Source organism: Chelonia mydas, chromosome 5, assembly GCF_015237465.2.
Source record: "Chelonia mydas isolate rCheMyd1 chromosome 5, rCheMyd1.pri.v2, whole genome shotgun sequence".
NCBI lineage: Eukaryota > Metazoa > Chordata > Testudines > Cheloniidae > Chelonia > Chelonia mydas.
The window spans coordinates 21,666,044-21,685,413 of record NC_051245.2 but is presented as its reverse complement, the minus strand read 5'-3'; the positions used below and the strand labels follow the sequence as shown (position 1 = coordinate 21,685,413).

The window sequence follows — 19,370 nt, the reverse complement described above, 5'->3', positions numbered from 1 at the left end:
TTCAAAACATTAAAAATGCCCTCAACTAACGAATTATTAATCCGCCAAGGTACTTCATTCATAATTGCTCAGGGTTACTATCACAGAGGTTATGTAACAGCAGGGAATAAAGAGTCAACCATGGACCCATCGGCAACTACCTTATTAAGGCCCAACTTAAAGAAAAGTTAAGAAAAAAATCTTCCCATGAGCTGTCAGCTCTTGTAATTTTAACTTTGCCACAGCATAGATTTGGGAATGGATTTTTCTGGGAAGAAAAAATAAGTCTATGGCATCTTCTTTCCTGTGCAAAAAGAATGTGCTAACTACTGAAATGGGTAAGGAAAATGTAGGGTGCCAGCAATAAATCTAACAGTTGAGCCCCTCTTATATTAACCCCTCTTATCTGAATGCTTCTGTTATCCTAATTTAGATTACATTCTTCTGTGAGCATCACTTACCTGGAAAAACTCCCATTTTTACTGACACTTCCATTGACCACAATAAATTCCATGACCTCAGTTTTTATTCGGATAAATGGGGTTTTTACTGTAATAGCATAACCATGGCTGAAGGCTACCGATAGAGCTGGTCAGAAAATCCAGGAAAATGTCACACTTTAAAAAAAAAAAGTTCCATTTTGCATGATTTCGAATGGATTTTATCAAAATGTCTTATTTACGAAAAACAGTGTATTATTTGTGGCGGGGGGGGGGGGGGGGGGAAGAAAAGGGGTGTCCATTTTCTATAATGTCTTTTAAAACAATTTTAATAAAATTTGTCTAAAATATAGATTAAAGTCATGACAAGTTTCACCCCAAAAAATGGAAAAAATCTGTCGTCAGTTTTTCTCAAAAATGTTTGTAAAAAGGCCATTTTTTCATTAGAATATTTTTGGGTCGAAAAATTTCCATCAGCTCTAGCTAGCAGTATAAAACCTTTTGCCATGAGTTTTGTTCTTGCTTATTTGAGCACAATAAGAAGGATTTAACCTGGTCAAAGTTGATAAAAATACTGAAGTCACTTGGTGTCCCTTCTTTGCTTTGATCTGGAAGGTGGTGGAGAAAAATAAACATACTAGAGTTAGACAAGGGTGTTTTTAGCAGATTTTTGTTGGGGGCATTTTTTGTTGCCCAAACTTATCTGATTTAAAAATAATTTTGAAATTTAGTGGGAATCGTGGCAGTGGAGTTCAATGTAAATATATGCCTTGTTTATGTATTGTTCAGGTTACTCCAATATATCAATGAGGTACAACAAGAAGTTTCTTTTTCTGGCAGAGGTGCATTTTGATATACTTCCTAAAATGGCTCTGTGGTACCTTGGCTAAAATGCCAAATGTTGTTGTTGTTGTTGTTATTGTCATTAATTATTTGAATTGTGGTAGTACCTTGGAGACAGTTATTGTCCAAGATCCTATTGCATGGAGCTGGTTGGAAATTTTTTGACAATTTTTTCATCAAAACCTGCCAATTCATCAAAACTGAAGCTTTGTGAAACAGGGACACTACTGGTAGCTGTCTGACTCCCTCTAACAACTCTCTGCGGTATTCACAGGAGTCAACCCGCAAAACTAAACTTGTCGTGCAGATTTCTTAAAACAGTTCCATTTTTCCATTGCATGTCAATAATTTTCCTGTACATGAGTGTTGATTGCTTTAGGAGGCCCATCACCCATCTCTGTGCTTTTAACCATTGTTACTTACAATCGTAAGAGAACTTTCTGCAATAATCTGGCTTAATGTGAGTAGGTGAGCTATCTTGTTTAAGAAATTTACTGTTGCCACTTCTCAGTCTCCCTGAAGAATATTATAACATTCATTAAACCATCACACAGCCACAAATTCGTCAAGGCCTTTGTTGGCTCTTGTATCCTTAAGCAGTCTCTGGAGGGCAGCCTGTATGTCTTCATTTGCTTTCTTTCCCAGGGGGTGACCCTTTTCGGTAGGTCTTTTGTGTGCCACTGTCTCCACCCTGACTCTGTATTTGATGGCACTACGGAGGTTGGAGGGAGTTGTACTGTATAGTGAAAAAAAAATCAAAATAATTCCCTAAAGCATTCATGAGCACAAAACATTTTAAGGAAGTTGCAATCTCTGGGCTCTACGTAGTTACCCAGTGCTGTGTATGGGATTTTGCAGAGTCTTGCATCATTCATATATCTCCAATGGTCTGCAAGAAAAATAAATAAAACCCTACTGGTGTACCATCACACTGTCTCAGAGAAACGGTACCCTGACTATTGAAATAGTCTCTTTGAGAGCCTTCCCAAGGCAAAAATATTGTAAGGAAGTTTTCATTCACTTCACACGGCCAGCTTCATCTAATATTTTAATGTCATTCAAAAACTCTTCTGTTTTTTGCATGAAAACCTGAGACTGCTGGTGTGTGAATTAAATGGAGAATTTAAAAACATGTTGCCTAACCTATAGCCGAACTATATTTTACACATCTACCTCCTACAAAAAACATAACTTAGTACTAAAGTAGTTACAGCCACCTCTGCCCAGTAATTTAAAGAATTCCCTTCCGAAACATCAAAAATGTTAAAAAACAAAACGAAACAAAAAAAGCTGGGAACCTAACCACAAAGTAGTTAAAACTGATCTATCAGTTAGAAAACAAAACCACATAGCTTCAGAAAATTATGAACACACACACATGTATTATTTAAAAAGCAAGTATAAATCTGTGTATTGTATGTAGCGTAGTTAGATATTCTATTACTAACCTTTAGCCATTAAAGGCCCTCTGGTGACCTTTTCATAAAATTACAATACTCTTACTTTAAAGCATAACCAACTCTACCTAAAACTCATGAGCTTTAAAAGCAAATAATAGCCCTGTTTAAAAAAAAAAAAATCAAACTTGCAGCTTCATAAAATTATGCCATCTTTCTTTAAATGACTTGGCAAACCTTGTTCATTACCAGATGTAAAATAATTTTTTTTTTTTAGTGATCCAATCCATCATTTAAAATATACACCCTTCTCCATAACTGAAAATGTGCTGACTGACTTTAATTGCTCTCCGACATCAGTGAAAACTGCCGATATCAGATGTGGTAGGATTATTTTTAAATAACACTGTAAAAATGAAATTGGCCTTTGTTTGTCACCTACTTCCTTTCAGTTCTTCAGTTTTGAATAATACATCTGTGAACTATTAGAAAGTGAAAACAATTTTATATTAGCCCTTAGACTGGGATATTCAAAGACTCCTAAACCTAAAATCACAGCCTAAGAGTCTGAGTGGACACACTTTTTCTTTTGCAGTTGAAAGTTATCTCACTTGTGGCTTTCCATTGGATTTCTCCATTGTAATAGCAGCACTAATGCTTCTTAAATCTTAGATTAATAGTTTCCAAGGTCAGAAGGGACGATTGTAATCATCTAGTCGGACCTCTTACATAACACAGGCCATAGAACTTTCCAAAAGTAATTCCAAGAGCAGATCTTCTAGAAAAACATCTAATCTTGATTTAAAAATTTCCAGGGATGGAGAATCCACCATCATTGGTAAATTGTTCCAATGGTTAATTCTGCTCACTGTTAAAAATGTATGCCTCATTTCTAGTCTGAATTTGTCTAGCTTCAACTTCCAGACATTTGATTATACTTTTCTCTGCTAGATTGAGGAGCCCATTATCAAATATTTGTTCCCCATGGAAGTACTTGTAAACTGTGACCAAGTCACACATTGACTTCTTTTTGCTAAACTAAATAGATTGAGTTCCTTTGAGGCTATCACTACAAGGCATGTTTTCTAATCTTTTAATAATTTTTGTGGCTTTTCTCTGAACCCTCTCCAATTTATCAGCATCCTTCTTGAATTGTGGACACCAGAACTAGACACAGTACTCCAGCAACGGTTGTACCAGTGCTAAATTCAAGGTAAAATAACATCTTTACTACTCAAGATTCCCATTTTTGCTTCCAAGGATCGCATTAGTTCTTTTGGCCAAAATGTCACACTGGGAGCTCATCTTCAGCTGATTATCCACTGCCACCCCCAAATTTTTTTCAGAGTTGCTGTTTCTCAGGATAGAGTCCCTCATCCTGTAAGTATGGCCTGCATTGTTTGCTCCTAGATGTACACATTTAGTCATATTTAAAACACACATTGTTTGCTTGAACCCAGCTTACCAAGCTATGCAGACTGCTCTGTATCAATGATCTGTCATCTTCATTATTTCCCACTCCCCCAGTTTTTTTGTGATCTGCAAACTTTATCAGAGACGATGTTATATTTTCTTCCAGGTCAGTGATAAAAATGTCAAATCATGTAGGACCAAGAACCATTGCTGTGGGACCCCACAAGAGAAACACCGCTTGATGATGATTCCCCATTTACATTACACGTTGAGACCTATCAGTTAGCTAGTTTTTAATCCAGTTAATATATACCATGTTAATTTTATATGCCAGTTTTTCAGTAAAAATGTGCAGTACCAAATCAAATGCCATTCAGAAGCCTAAGTATATTACATCAACACTATTACCTTTATCAACCAAACTTGCAATCTCATCAAAAAAGGTATCTAGTTAGTTTGAAATGATCTGTTTTCCCTAAGCCCGTGCTGATTGGCATTAATTATATTACCCTCCTTTAGTTCTTTATTAATTGAGTCCTATATTAGCTGCTCCATTATCTTGCCTGGGATCAATGTCAGATTGACAGGCCCATAATTACCAAGGTCATCCCATTTACCTTTTTTAAATATTGGCTCAACATTAGCTTTCTTCCAGTCCTCTGTAACTCTCTCAGTGTTTCAAGAATTATTGAAAATCAGCATTAATGGTCCAGCAACCTAACTTGCATCCAAGAGTTTTAAAAGAGCTGGCTATCTGGACCTTCTGATTTAAAAATATCTAACTGCTGTTTAACATCCTCCAGAGATTTTAGTGGAATGCAAAGAGTGTTATCAGATTATATGACTGCATAATCTGTCCTCCCCCCCTCACAATACAGAATGGAAATATTTATGTAATGTTTCTGCCTTTCCCTGCTTTATTATTGATCATTCTACCATTTCCATCTAGTAATGGATCAATACCACTGTTAGGAGTCTTTTTGTTGCTAATATTCTTTAAAAACTCCTTTTTATTGTCCTTAGCTCTGCTTGCCATAGATTTCTCCTTGTGTCCCTGTACTTCCTTTATCGATTTTCTACAGTTCCCTGGCTTCTGATTTATATTCATCACTATCAGCTTCACCTTTCTTCCTTTTGTTGTACTTTTTTTTTTTTATAGCTGCCTTCACTTCCCCTCTAAACCAGGTCATTTTTTTAACCAGCACGACTTTATTCCTCAATTATGGGATTGTCTCTTTTGGGGCATCAAGTAAAATGTTTTTAAACAATTATGAATTATTAGTCACATTTTTCTGATTAAATTCCTGCTCCTGACTGACTTACCTCATAATTGTTTTCAACTTTATGAAATTGGCCCTTTTAAAGCACTAAGTACATATATCACTGGTCTGGACTTTATTCTGTTTGCATATTATAAATGTGAACAAGTCATGTTCACTCATACCTAAACTATCATTAATTTTTAGTTTTGTGGATCAGTTCCTCTTTGTCTGTCACAATGCATTCTAATATAGAATTTCCCCCTTGTTGAATACAACACTTTTTGAGTAAGGAAATTGTCAACTATTATATTTAGAAATTCCATGGATGGCAGCATGACGTTTTCTGATATTTCCTTGGTGATACCCCGGGTGGAAGGTACCTCGCTACCATCTACCATACACATGAGGAAGCCTTGGCTGTACTTGCCCTCCTAGTCTGTCAGCTCCCCAACTCCACCCCTAAGCGCCAACTTCTCCTGGTGCTGGTGGGTGCTTGCCCCGCCCCGCCCAGCCCAGCCCTGCCTCCACCCCTCCCTGCCCCCATTCCAACCCCTTCCCCAAAGTCCCGCCCCAACTCTGCCCACTCCCTGTCCCTATTGGACTCCTTCCCCAAATCCCCGGCCCCACCTATTCCCCTCCTCCTCCCCTGAGTGCGCTGTGTTCCCGCTCCTCCCCCCTCCCTCCCACAGCTTGTTACGCCACGAAACAGCTGTTTTGCAGTGGCAAGTGCTGGGAGGAGAAGCAGGGAAGGCGCGCTTAGGGGAGGAGGCGGAGGTGAGCTGGGGCAGGGGGGCAGGGCGGGGCGGGGAACTGCCGGTGGGTGCAGAGTACCCACCAATTTTTCCCTGTGGGTGCTCCAGCCCCGGAGCACCCACGGAGTTGGCGCCTATGACTCCACCTCCCATAAGCAAACACAAACATTCCCCTCTTAACCTATGCAGGCTCTGCTGTCCCTCTGCAGGCACACTGCAACCCCAGGACCCTCTGAGCATCCTGCTAGTTTCAACCTTAACTAAAAATGTCTGTGCCTTTAATTGGTGTAAGACAGACTCTTTGTGTAATTAATACATAGTGTAATAGTTTTATGATAGGCTTTAATAAGTAAGCTCACATAGTTTCAGTGTTCCCAAAGAAGCAGTACACACCAGATTACCAGTTTCACCTCAGATCACCACTCCGTTTAATATACAGCACTTAGATATGCTTATAGTGAAAACCAATAAAAGTAAACAAGTAAAAGTTTATTTAAGAAAGTACAGAGATTTGAGAAGTAGCAAGTCAAAGTATTGGAAACAAATGGTTACATGTCAAATAAAATTATAATACACGTTCTACAGCCTAGACTTAATTAACCAGATACTTTCCTGTCTAATGAAGTTTAGCTCCCCAAAGTCTTTGCAGTGTTTTCAAGCCAGGTTGGCTGTGACCTTCCTTTCATAAGACAGAACACATTGACAATTCATCTCCTCAGTGAAGGATGCCAGATGTACCTCAGTACTCCAGGTTATACCCTAAAAATCCATTGTCTTTACCCGTAAACGAGATGCTCCCTGGCAGTTTTTGTTTTTTCCTGCAGGTCGCCTCTCATGTGAATTCATAATCTCTTCATTAGCATCAGGCTCAGTAAGACACTGTGAGACATTGACTACACAATGACCAGCCAGAGAGATGCGGGTCTACTACTCGCTCCCTGAACAGAACCTGTGTATCACCTTCTGGTGACCTGTCAGCTCACATAATTTAAGGACATAGTTTTCAGTATGAATGCATAAGTCCTTAAATATTATCTGTACATACATTTCACAATGATCATGATAACTAGTAAGCTACTGGGTCTTGGTAGACACCTTACATGCCGCTCTTTAGTGAACTATTATATAGATACCAGATCCAGGGGACCCCTGTAAACCCCTATGTACATACCCTTTATTCCTTCTGCCAGTTTGCACCACCGGTTGTCTGGGTCACAGAGACCTCCAGCACATGTAGCTCAGGTTGATCATACAGCTTTGTTTCCTACACATTATAGATAGGTGCGTAAGAAGCTGGTCATCCTGTTTCTCTAGTGTGATTTGGTGGTCTGTAGCAGACACCAATTAATTCCCCGTCTAGTGCATTATCTGTCAGGATGTTAATCCATAAGCATTCAAGATGATTTTCCTCTGAGTTATCAGTGACATGGAAGCAAGCGATGCTATTTTGGACATAAAGGGCTGCTTCCCTTCCCCTTTTGCCACTAGATCTTTCCTAAATAAGTTATAACTATTGATTGTAACATTCCAAAAGTGTGAGTCATCCCACTAGGTTTCAATAATACCAACTAGATCAAATTTATGCTCACAAACAACCAATTCCAGTTCTTGTTTGTTACCCAGGCTTCTAGCAATGGCATAGTCAAAGAATTTCTTTTCTTCATGTCCTTTGATTAAGTTTGTTCTCAACATCTCAATTTTGTGCTAAATGACAGCTCATATCTTCCCTCATTTCACCCTCCCTTTTGTTATTAGTTTAACTCCCTCTAGTACACTAGTCAGCCTGTCCCTGAGGAGATTGGTTCCCCGTCCACTGAGGTGGAAGCCATCCAAACTTTTTTTGAAACTGTTTGTTGCCCCCAAACCTGGCACTTATTTATACAGAAAACTTTTACTTTTCTGTCAGTGGCTGGAAAGAGTGGGATTTAGATGGGCATTGACATAATGCAAGGGGTAGAGCTTATCCTTAGCTATCCACCAATGTCTTATCCATCCAGCAATCTCAGTATGACATTTGTTGGGGTCAACATATTATGCATTCCCCTAAGGCCTGAATACTTCATTCTTGGAGAAATGGATTTTGTAACATTGGTAAGTAATGAAGAATAAAAAAAAAAAATATTGAGGGCAAATTTAATTGCAAAAAAGTTCATTCTGCCACCATAGAACTTAGAAGTAGAGATTGGGTCACAGGCCTAAATCTGTAAACAAAAAAAACAACCTAGCATTTAAATTAATGGATGAGTAGAAAGAAAACCCACGAAACTTTGTTTTGCCTTCTGGGAATGTGTGATGAACCAGCTAATGTACATTCCTTTCCTGGAGCAATATTTTACTGCTGTTACTTCTGTGGGGCTAAATCCTCAAGGAGTGGTTTTCAAAGGCACTAGCGTAGTTAGGGGCCTAGTCCATGGCAGTGCCTGACGGTGATGTTGAAAATCTCCCCTGTAATACTAAGGGTTTCTCAGGGAGTCTCCTGGAATCTGGCTCTATCTCCCGGAGGCTACTGAAGCCAATCCGGGAGATTTTAACTCACTTAAAGTCCAGTGGTGCAGCAGGGCTAAGGCAGGCCCCTGCCCCTGGCCCCGCACCGCTACCAGAACCAGCCAACGCATCCCTGCAGCCCCAGGGAGTGGAGAGGGTACAGGGAGTCTCTGCACACTGCCCCTGCCTGCAAGCACCACCCCCACAGTCCCCATTGGCCGGGAACTGTGGCCAATGGGAGCTGCGGGGGCAGTACTTGTAGGCAGGGGCAGCACTCAGAGCCCCCTGCGCTCCCCTCCCCCGGGACGTGCTGGCTCCTTTCACAAGCGGTGTGGGGCCAGGGCAGGCAGGGAGCCTGCCTTAGCTCTGTTGCGCTGGCAACTAGAAGCCACCCGAGGTAAGCACCGCCTGGCTGGAGCCCGCACCCCTCACCCCCTCCTGCACCCATACTCCCTATCAGAGACCCCATCCCCTGCCTCAGCCCTGAACCCCCTCCCACACCCAGACTCCCTCCCAGAGCCTGCACTCTGCACCCCTTCCTGCACGCCAATCCCCTGCCCCAGGCCTGAGCCCCTCCTGCACCCAGACGCCCTCCTAGAGCCTGCACCCTGCACCCCCTCCTGTACCCAGGGTGCTCAGCTCGGAGCCAGCTCCTACACTCTGAAACCCTCAGCCCCAGCCCAGAGTCAAAACCGCTCCCGCAACCCAACCCCCTACCCCAGCATGGTGAAAGTGAGGGAGGGATGGGGGATAGAGTGAGCAGGACAGGGCCTCGGAGAAGGGGCGGGGCAGGGATGGGGCCTCGGAGAAGGGGCGGGGCAGGGCCGCAGGGCAAAGGTGTTTGGGTTTGTGTGATTAGATAGTTGGCAACCCTAGTAATACTTCGGCCCTGATGCTGCAATAATCTCTACACAAGTGGTCTCCTCTCCCCAAACACACACACACCCACACCCCTTTGTCCAAAATCCCAGTGAGCCCTATGGATTTGTCCAGTGCTCATTGTAGTATTCTGGCCTCATTTTTCATTCAGTCCTCTGATCAAACTTCCAATGACAATAGTGGGAGTTCTGCCCAAGTAAGGACAGAAGCTCTGAGCTGGCAAAACAGTTAAGCACGTGCTTTGCTGAATTGGGGCCCAACTGGATAAGTGTTGCAAGATTCACCATTTTGGATTTGTGCATCTATATGATCTATTATTTTCTTGGTTGTAACCTAACTTTCTTCCCTCTGATCATAGAAAAAATATATAAATTATACATTGAAAAAAACAAATAATTAGATTCAAATTATCTCCCCCACAAAAGCATAGCTCTTCATTATCCTTATAAAGCACTGCATAATACTCTCAAAAAGGTAATACAGCAACCCAAACTGCATTAACCATCTGGAAACGTTGGCTTGAATCTAAATAACAGGCTATTGAACTGAAAGGCATAAATGTTAACAATATCAGAAAGAATCCTAAGGTGTAAATACAATAATGAATGTCAGAATTAAAAAGGGCCCCCACATCAGTGCAAAACCTAAAGATCCATGCTATTTGGACCAGATTTATAGGAGAAAACAATTCCTTAATGAACCTTAATCCTATTAACAGCATTGTCAGCTTCGGTTTGTCATTGAAAAGATGTTTTCATCTATGAGAGGTATGATTTGTTGACAACTTTTGCCTCTCCACAGTAGTCAGCATATCACCTATTTCCAAGATAAGATCTGTCTTTACTGCATGTTTTTAATACAGTGAACTGGATTCAGCTTAATAATTTATTTTTTACCCAACACTGGGCTTGACCTCAGTTGAATATTTCTTACCCACACACATGGTCCTGTTGAAGTCTCAAATTTGTAGGATTAGGCCTCAAAAAGAAGGTGAAACTAAGAGATATCTCATGAGTTGCATTTAAAAAGCTCATCTGGGGAAAGTTCCTGTTATCCTAACTTAGGTTATGACCTCCAAAATTGTGTATTAAATAGTGTGTCATTTGAAACGTCATCTATATGGGACTGTTAGGCTAGTCTGAGCAATTGATATAAATGTACAGCTAACCTGAGATATTTTATCAGCCAAGGTAATTCGAAAATCAACCATGAAATGCCAGTAACAATAGGAAATTATTTTAAAGATGATCAACAATGAAAACAACATTAGGTCTACTATTGTTTCTTTATGATGTATTCAGAGAGCCTTTTTTTTTTTTTAGAAAGAGGCTGAATGAGAAGTTGCTGCTTGTTACTTACATTAGAAAGACAGGTCTTGTCTCTTGGTTTTCTTCGAAGACTTAATGGATGACTGGAGAACTGTGAGGACTATGTTATTAGAGAAAGCATGCAAGGTGGAAACCTTGATAATGTGTGAGGGGAAGTGATTCTTATTCAAACTGTTTAAAATGTTGTTGTCTGACACCTGTCTAATTCAATGGACTGAATAAGAGTTTAAAGAAAAGCTCTTTTGGTAAAAATTCTATAGCTTCCCACTTCAATTGAAGGATGAGAAAGTTCCAGATTTATATGTCTGGCTCCTCTAAGAAAGACTTTGAGCAAAATAGAGAAGATGGGACTTGGCTTTCCTAATATTTATAAGGTAAAACAACAAAATTAAAGCACCTAGCATGATGAGACCCCAGTCCTGGTTGGGGGGTTCTGGGTGCTAAGATATAAATATTTAATAATAATGATGATGCACTTTGGGACTGCATGCACAGAGGAGCCAAGAAACATAGAGGTGATTGCCCCTCTCTGCACAGAAAAAGAAAGCATAATGGTAAGGGAACTAATCAGTAATCAGCAAAGCATTCTCTGCGAGATATGGGAAGAGCACAGCTCTCTGCCTTAAACATTGCATTTGGAGACCTGATTCATCTTTACCTAACTTCAGTGTTATGCTGGTGTAATAGTGGAATAACACTGTGGATTCAATACCTTGACAGGTAAACTTTGTTATACCTGTAGATATGTTTCTGTGTTCTGCCTACTGTGATTTGTCTAAAAAAAATAGATTGAAAATTCAAAGACATTGGTGAGACTAACATTTTAATTTTAAATTATTACCAAATCTGATTCTAAAAAAATTTGTGCATGTGACGTATCTCTGAATTTGACACCTGAGCTGCACCTGAGATGTCAATTTTCAATGTTATGTTCCAGTATTTGATTTATAGCTGTTAGACAGACAGAGATGGTATTGCATTATTATTTTTAATAAGTCATAGCCAGGGATAGAATCCAGCATACTGAGTCCTGTGCGAAATCAAGAGATAGCCATAGCTTTGCTTCTGTTGGACTTCGGTATCAGATAGGGTTTGTTTTTAAATGTGGGCCTAGACTGTGTTCTGCTTTACACCAGTGTAAATCAAACTAACATGATTATCTTTTTGTCATAGTGGTGCCTAGTGGCTCAACTTGAGATCCCGTTGCACTGAGCTGCACTGTACAGACATACAGTAAAAGACTATCTCTACCCTGCAAAGTTCTCAGTCTAAATAGATGAGAGACAGAATGGGAAAGGATAATGGAGATGAGAAGACAACCTGCCCAAGATTAGTGGTAGAGCTGGGAATAGAGCCTGGGTGTCCTGAGTCCCAGTCCAGTGCCTTATTCACTGGCATCTCTAGCACTACCAATGGCAAAAGTCTTCATGAAGTCTGGATTTACACTGTCGTAACTGGGATCAAAATATGGTTTGGAGTCGTCATCATCCATCCCCCTTATCCACTGGTGCAAGGTGCACCCTGTCTCCTTACTTCCTTATATTTAACCCCTCCCCCCACCCCAAAAAAGGGGCCATTCTTTCTCTGTTTAGCAGTCAGTTTCTCTCCACTTTGTAATAAAATCAGAATGTACCCTGTTCTTCATCTCTCTCTGGGAGTATAATCTATGCTCCGAAAAGTCAACTGGTTTATTTTCACCTTGGACGGTGCTGCTTCTTGGTTCCCACCAGAGGTGAAAGTAAGCCTGGCTTCCCCAGGGACCAATTTAAAGGGCCTGCGGCTCCCAGCCCTTTAAATTGCCTCCAGAGCCCCACTGCTATATAAAGGGCCCGGGGCTTTAAAGGCTCCCCTGCTTCTACCGCCCCGGCCCTTTAAATAGCCTCCAGAGCCCTGGGCTGCTGCTGCTACCCTGTGGGGGGGGGGCGCACTTACCTTACAGGGTGGGCTGGGGCTGGCTCTGACCCCCTCAACCCCGCCCCTGCCACCCTAGGCCCCGCCCCTTCCGGGGGCCAGGGCTGGCCCCAGCGTACCGATAAGTCTTACTTTCACTCCTGGTTCTCACCTGTGTTGTGCTAATGAATGCCCAATAATAAGACCGTGGAATGGAATTTTTAGCTCTGATTTTTTGTGTTTATCTCTTGCACATTTAAAGCCCAGACTGGCATACTTAAATCAGTAGCTCTACATCTCACTGCTTATTGTGCCCAGGTCATTTGGAGGTGGCTAGAAAATCTACTTTCTTGTTGCCTTACCAAAAAAAAAAAAGCCAGGTAAGGGGGAGAAGATAACATCTCTCTAGCTGTACATGAATGGCTTATAGCTTCTTTAAAAAGAAGGTCTGAGATGGCAGTGAGGAACCAGGTAGAAAAATTGCAGGAAAAATTTTAGGAGATCTGGGCAAAATGTCAGAATGAAATGGTCAAGGGAGAGGGAAAGAATTGTGGGACTTTGTCAGTTTCTTGAATTTTTGTCATGAATATTTTTAGAAGTGAAACGTAAATCCCCCTCTCCCCTCCCCCCCCCGGCAGCTTTTATGTAAGACTTTGCAAAATATCATTCTAAACACCATCTGGTCTGCAGCTGAAATGTACAGTATAATCTAATCTCCCCACTTTCACTGTCCATTGACATTGCTTTGGCAGATTCCTGGTTGCTGTAAAGAGTCTCAGTCATTGCCATTTGAAGGAAAAAGTTTACAGATATCATCATCCATATAACGGGCTCATTATAAAATGATGCACTTACATTCTCCTTTTTTTTAAAAAAAAGTTCAAAAAGGAATACATTCTCCTCTTACAATGCATGAGGAACAAAAGAAACATATAATTAATTATATGCAGCCTCATAATCCCTAAATACTTTTTTGTATTTTGGAGCCAGACTATCACTGACTCAATTTAATAACTGCACTATTCTGAAAATAAGCGATTTGCTAAACGTTACGCTGCATGCTACATAATCTCTTTCTGCCTCATAGATATTGTCAAAGCACAAAGAGAAACTTTTCCTGAGGAGAATTTGGAACACTGAGTTTTCAGAGAACTGTCTGTACAAAACATATACTGTACTTTCTTACAAGGCCAAATCCTTTGTCTGCAGGCCCTGACCTAGTAGAACAGATGTAGCTCCACTGTAGAAAGAGGAGTACGATTTGGGGATTCCATGCAGGCTCCACATACCAGTTGTGCACCATGGATCTCTACAGGGGTGGGAGGTGAGATCTTTCTCCATTGCGAAGGGAGTTTTTGGGGAGAAGGGCTAGTGGATCCATAAAGCTGCTAGGCATTCTTCTCCACAAAAGTGGGAGTGCACTGCACACAGTGTAACTGCCATCCTGAGGCTACAGCAGTGCCATAGTGCCTAGGGTTGCAGAATTGCTTCCCCTCGGTGCACCATGGCAATCCCAGCACACAGCCACGGCCCTAATGAAGTCAGATTTTGCAGGCAATTTTCATTGTAGGTGCAGATTCACTCTAATTGGAATTGCCATCTGCCCATTGCAAAGCCCTGAAACAACCCTGAATTCTGTTCAGTGTCACCATATCCAAATACTGTTGTACATTAGGCACAGGCAAATCACATGATAAAATGATAAATCTAAATGTAGTCTGTTGCTTAATGATATTGAGGAGATCGTTTGGCTCCTATATGGATTAGTCTGTGATCTTTCATTCCTTTGGCTTTGATTTTAAATAGAGTTGATCAGACTGAATGGTTAGACTAGATGATTGCTAATTACACTGATGTATAAGGTCCACAATCAGGGCTCTGGCTTAGAGCAGATGCTGCTTTAAAGGAACTAGGCTAAGGCAAAACGGTGGCTAATGTACTCTATACTCTCAGAAGTGCACGTCCTCAAGCGAATGTTGAAAAGCACTTGCAGAGTCACGTAGAAAGTAGAGTGTGATTCATCAGTAGGCCACAAGCCTTCAAGTAACATTATGCTTTCCTCAATGGAAAATAATATTTAAGTCTGTGCTCTCCTCAGCAATGAAAACAATATTTCCACCTATCTACCTTGGGATTTTATACTGGTACCTATTCATAGTGTCTGAGCACCTTCCATTTAAAATCATTAACAATAATTCGCTGGCTGGGATTGGTGGGTTTTGGTATAAATGTATTACAAAGGATATTTTAATGTTTTTTCCAGCAGCCTCTGAAATGAATTTGATATTAAGGCCAGGACTTTCAAAATGGGGTGCTAAAGTTGGCCACCTAATTCTGTATATAGGCAGCTGAATAATAGAACTGATTTTTTTTAAGTGTTGGGAACCAGCTAGCTCCCACTGAAAATTTTGGTCCGATTTTCGAATAGAACAAATCCCTTATTATGTCTATCAGGCTTAGGCAAATCAATAAAATCCAGATATCTAAACTAAATTTCCATTAAACAGTCAAAGTAGGAAAACTGGAACTGGAACTCTGAGAAGCTGCCTCGAAAGGAAGCTTGAGGTTTATATTCTTCTTAGTTTACCATTGGTAGTCTGTTCCCTACTAGAATTCTTGGCATGATTAGCAGTCCAGGATCTTTAGTCCTGGGATTTTGGTTCAACCCCATCATCGACCATGGTAGTGGTGGGCCAAGTGAGTACTGTGCATGTATGGATTTAATATACAGTAATTCATTATGTAGTAGTGTTAATGTATTTATTGCTACAGTTCTAAAGGTTGGGAAATCTATGGCTGACTGGTTAATGTGAGTTTGTCTAATTTGTAGGGTAACTTTTGTTATCTTAAGTCCGCCCTCATCCATCTGTACTACTGGTTGGGAAGAACCTCAAGAAGAGAAACTCCTTTTGTAGCAAAAGTTTCCTTATTAATGCATTGTTAACTCTATAAAGAATATTTATTATAATATTGTTGCTGTCTTCAACAGATCAAGTGGTAGCAAATCCTATTCCTATTGTTTCTTGCAAGCAGCTGCGGGATGGCATCTTGATTTTATTTGCATCATATTAACTCTGGTATTGCCCAGGCTATTTTAACAGCATATGAAAAAAATCAGATTTGAGGTAAACAAAGCTATCAAATATACTGTCACGTGGAAACCTGTAACAGTAAATAATGATTAAGCAGTCGGGTAAGCCAATCTGACCTCCCTTGCTATAGAACTGAGACTGAATGTCCACTGCACATGTGCATTCTTGCATTCATTCTTACATTGATTCATTCATACAGTCATTCGGATACCGGAACCCTCTCATTCTCTGAAACACCTCCTGCTGACCGCATTACTGCTTATTCAGATTGGGCCTTAGCCACTGTCATGCTTCATTTTGGAGATATAATGAGGCATTAATGCTTATCTTTGATGTGTGAACTGTGTCAAAATATCCTGCTCTTATGAATGCTGGACCCATCAGAATTCACCATAAAATTTGAACAAAATGGCCATTGTTTGAAAAATTGACATAGTCCCATCGGCAGGGCTTTTCAGCAGGCAAGCAGGAAACAAGCGTGTATAGTATTTGCTGCATTTTGCTCCCTTTAATTGCTTAACTAGTTCCTTCCCTTGCCTCTCGTTTGCATTCTCAGACTCATGCCCAGCTTCCATCCTCTCTTTTGTTGTCTAAGTCCTCCCATTACCTCACTTAACAATGCTGCAGCCAGTGCTTTGATTATGCACAATACAACCCCTCACTTTCAGCATGTCATAGACAGACGCTGACTGGAGACCTACATATAGTTTCTGTTTTGTATGTTTGGTTTAAGGAAGATGGAGAAGAATTTGTCCAGTTATTTTATCCTATAAAGAATCTCATACCACGCTCGTCACTGTAGTAGGTGAGCACCTTCTCATGCTAACACACTTTTTTGAGGAGCCTTTGGTGGAAGAAGTTTTGTTCTTAAGGCTTGTTTACCCCGATTAACTCCATGTATGGACATTCTTATTCCAGCATAAGAGTACCGTGTTCCTGTTTAGCAAACACTTAAACTCCACGTGTTGACAATCCCTAAAATTCCTTATTAGCCACCAGATTCCTTTTAAAGTTAGTTAATAAATGGGGCCTTTCAGAAGTTAGCACTCACTACATATTATTTACACTAATACTCTGACACACCACTCTAGCAATGAGAAGGGTTTTGAAAGTGGGTATAAATGTAATTTGCTCCCATGTTAAGACCCTTTATGTTGTTAGAGAGACGTAAAAGGGTCTTAGTGTAAAACTGAACAGGGCCAAAGTCCAAACCCTCCTACACCAAATAACGAACATTGCCTTCAGGTAGCACTACCTTCTTTTTAAGGTTGCAGAATAGTTTCCATTCTACTGCACTGTTTTCATATGCTTCTGTCTTCCAAAACTTTTGCCATTTGAAATGATATATATCTTTATGGTGATTTTTTTGTACAATTTAAGCAGAACCTCTTTAACCTACTTTTCGGTGAATAGAATATTTTAAAAAGCAACAAAAATCTTCCCACTGTCAATAAATTCTAGCCACATGGGAAGAGAAGGGATTTAAAAATACTTTGTGGAACTAATAAGATATATGTACTGAACATCACCTCAATCACATTCTTGTGTGCTTAGATACTTTCTCCCAGATCTCTATTGTATTTTGGCTACTTAGATTGTAAACTCTACAAGATCTCTCTTCTCACATGCTTGTAAAGTACCTAGCACAATTTTAGCTGCTATATAAATTATCTGTGGGAACTAGCTAGGGGTTATGGAATAGTGGTAGATAGCTGAGGCTTAGGACAGGAGAGTCTTGATCATGACCCATAGGCCTGTTCCTTCCACTGTATTTCAACAGAACAAAGTATGTGTACAGTGTGAGAGTTTGCCCTCCAAACCACCCTTTAATACAAAAGATGGTTAATCAATGAAGTAGTTCAATTAAAACCAGGCACTGTTACCTGGGGTTATCTGAACCCAAAGCTATGCTAACTAATCTCTGTTTTCCAGATGGGGGACAAAGCACCCTCATCCGATAAATGATTGGTACATATAAGAATGCTTCCACTAAAAAACCCTTGTTTTGACTGAGTACAAAACACACATCAAAAATAGCAGTAGTCTAGAGAGCACCGCAAAGATAGCTACCCAAAATCTGAGGTGCTGTCAAGTGGCGGCAGCAGGTCTCCAGTGGCCAGCCGTCCTCCTTGCCAGTGGGGACATTGTTGTCAGTCAGTTTGCTCATAGAAAATCCAAACTTCTCCAAAATGCACACTCTTAACTAATCTTTTTTAAGTAGCTCAAAACAAAGCATAACTCAAAGTAACTTCTAATAGACTAACAATTTCCCTAGCAACAGCAAAAAAATCCCTCATAATTTCTACTTATCAGCAAAGAAACTTTCAGCTAAAAACTTACAAATACAGGCACCTAGACCAAGGTCAGCTATTCTTGTTATAACTACAGCTGTGCAGATGTTTTTGTTCTGTCTGCCAAGGCTAAATTCTTCTGGACTATGTGGCGTTCCTGTTTCCAGCTTATGATTGCTGGGTATACAAGGTGGCTGTGGTAATATCTAGGCAGAGGTGAAAGTAAGCTGGTATAGTCCGGTACAGCATACCGGCAAGAGCCAGCAGACCGGACCGGACCGGACCGGACCGGCTTCCCCAGGCTGGTGCTTTAAAGGGCCTGGGCTCCCCGCAGCGGCCAGAGCCCCTGGCCGTTTAAATCGCTGCCGGAGCCCTGCCACCACTACCCCAGGGGCTCTGGCAGGGGACTCGGGCAGTGCTTTAAAGGGCCCAGGGCTCCGGCCGCTGCAGGGAGCCCCAGGCCCCGCTGCCGGAGCCCCTGGGGTAGCGGTGGCAGGGCTCCAGTGGCGCATTAAAGGGCCTGGAGCTCCATCTCCAGGGAACCCCAGGCTCTTTAAAGCGCCACCCGAACCCCGCAGCGGCCGGAGCCCCGGGGTAGCAGCAGCAGGGCTCCAGTGGTGATTTAAAGGGCCAGGGGCTCTGCTGCGGTAGTGGCGGCCGGGGCCCTTTAAATTGCCCCTGAGCCCCAGGGCTCCCAGCTGCCTCTGCAGCTGGTAGCTCCGGGGGTGATTTAAAGCCCCCGGGGCTCCCAGCCACAGCCGCAGCCCTGGGGCCTTTAAATCTTGATTTAAAGGCCCCACCTCTTCTGGTCAAGGCCATGCCCCCTTGCTCAGGACTCTGGAGCACCGGTAAGTCCTTTAAGTTACTTTCGCCCCTGTATCCGGGTTATGTTAAGTCCAGTTCTCTTGTAACTGGACCATTAGCCTGGTATTATAAATAGAACACTGTTTGACTCTAGGCATAATATATGTAATTTAGTAGCTCAGATTCACGCTTTTTAAAATAATTGCTGATTATTTTACTTCTCTGTATCAAGCTTACTCCCCATATTCTGATTTAGTGGAAACATAAGAACAGCCATACTAGGTCAGACCAGAGGTCCATCTAGTCCAGTGCTTTTCAAACTTTTTTTCTGGTAACCCAGTTAAAGAAAATTGTTGATGCCCACAACCCAACAGAGCAGGGGATGTTTGGGGTGTGGGAGGGGCTCAGGGATGGGGCAGAGGTTTGGGGTGCAGGGGTGAGGGCTGTGGGGTGGGGCTGGAAGTGAGGGGTTCAGGGTTTTGGAGGAGGCTCTGGGCTGGGGCAGGGGGTTGGGGT

At 41.5% G+C, this 19,370-nt stretch overlaps 1 protein-coding gene across 1 annotated transcript in view; it reads left to right on the top strand.

The window, feature by feature from the left end:
• CPLX4 (complexin 4) overlaps positions 1 to 19,370 on the top strand; it is a 32,273-nt gene that overhangs the window by 8,225 nt on the left and 4,678 nt on the right. The window lies entirely within an intron of this gene.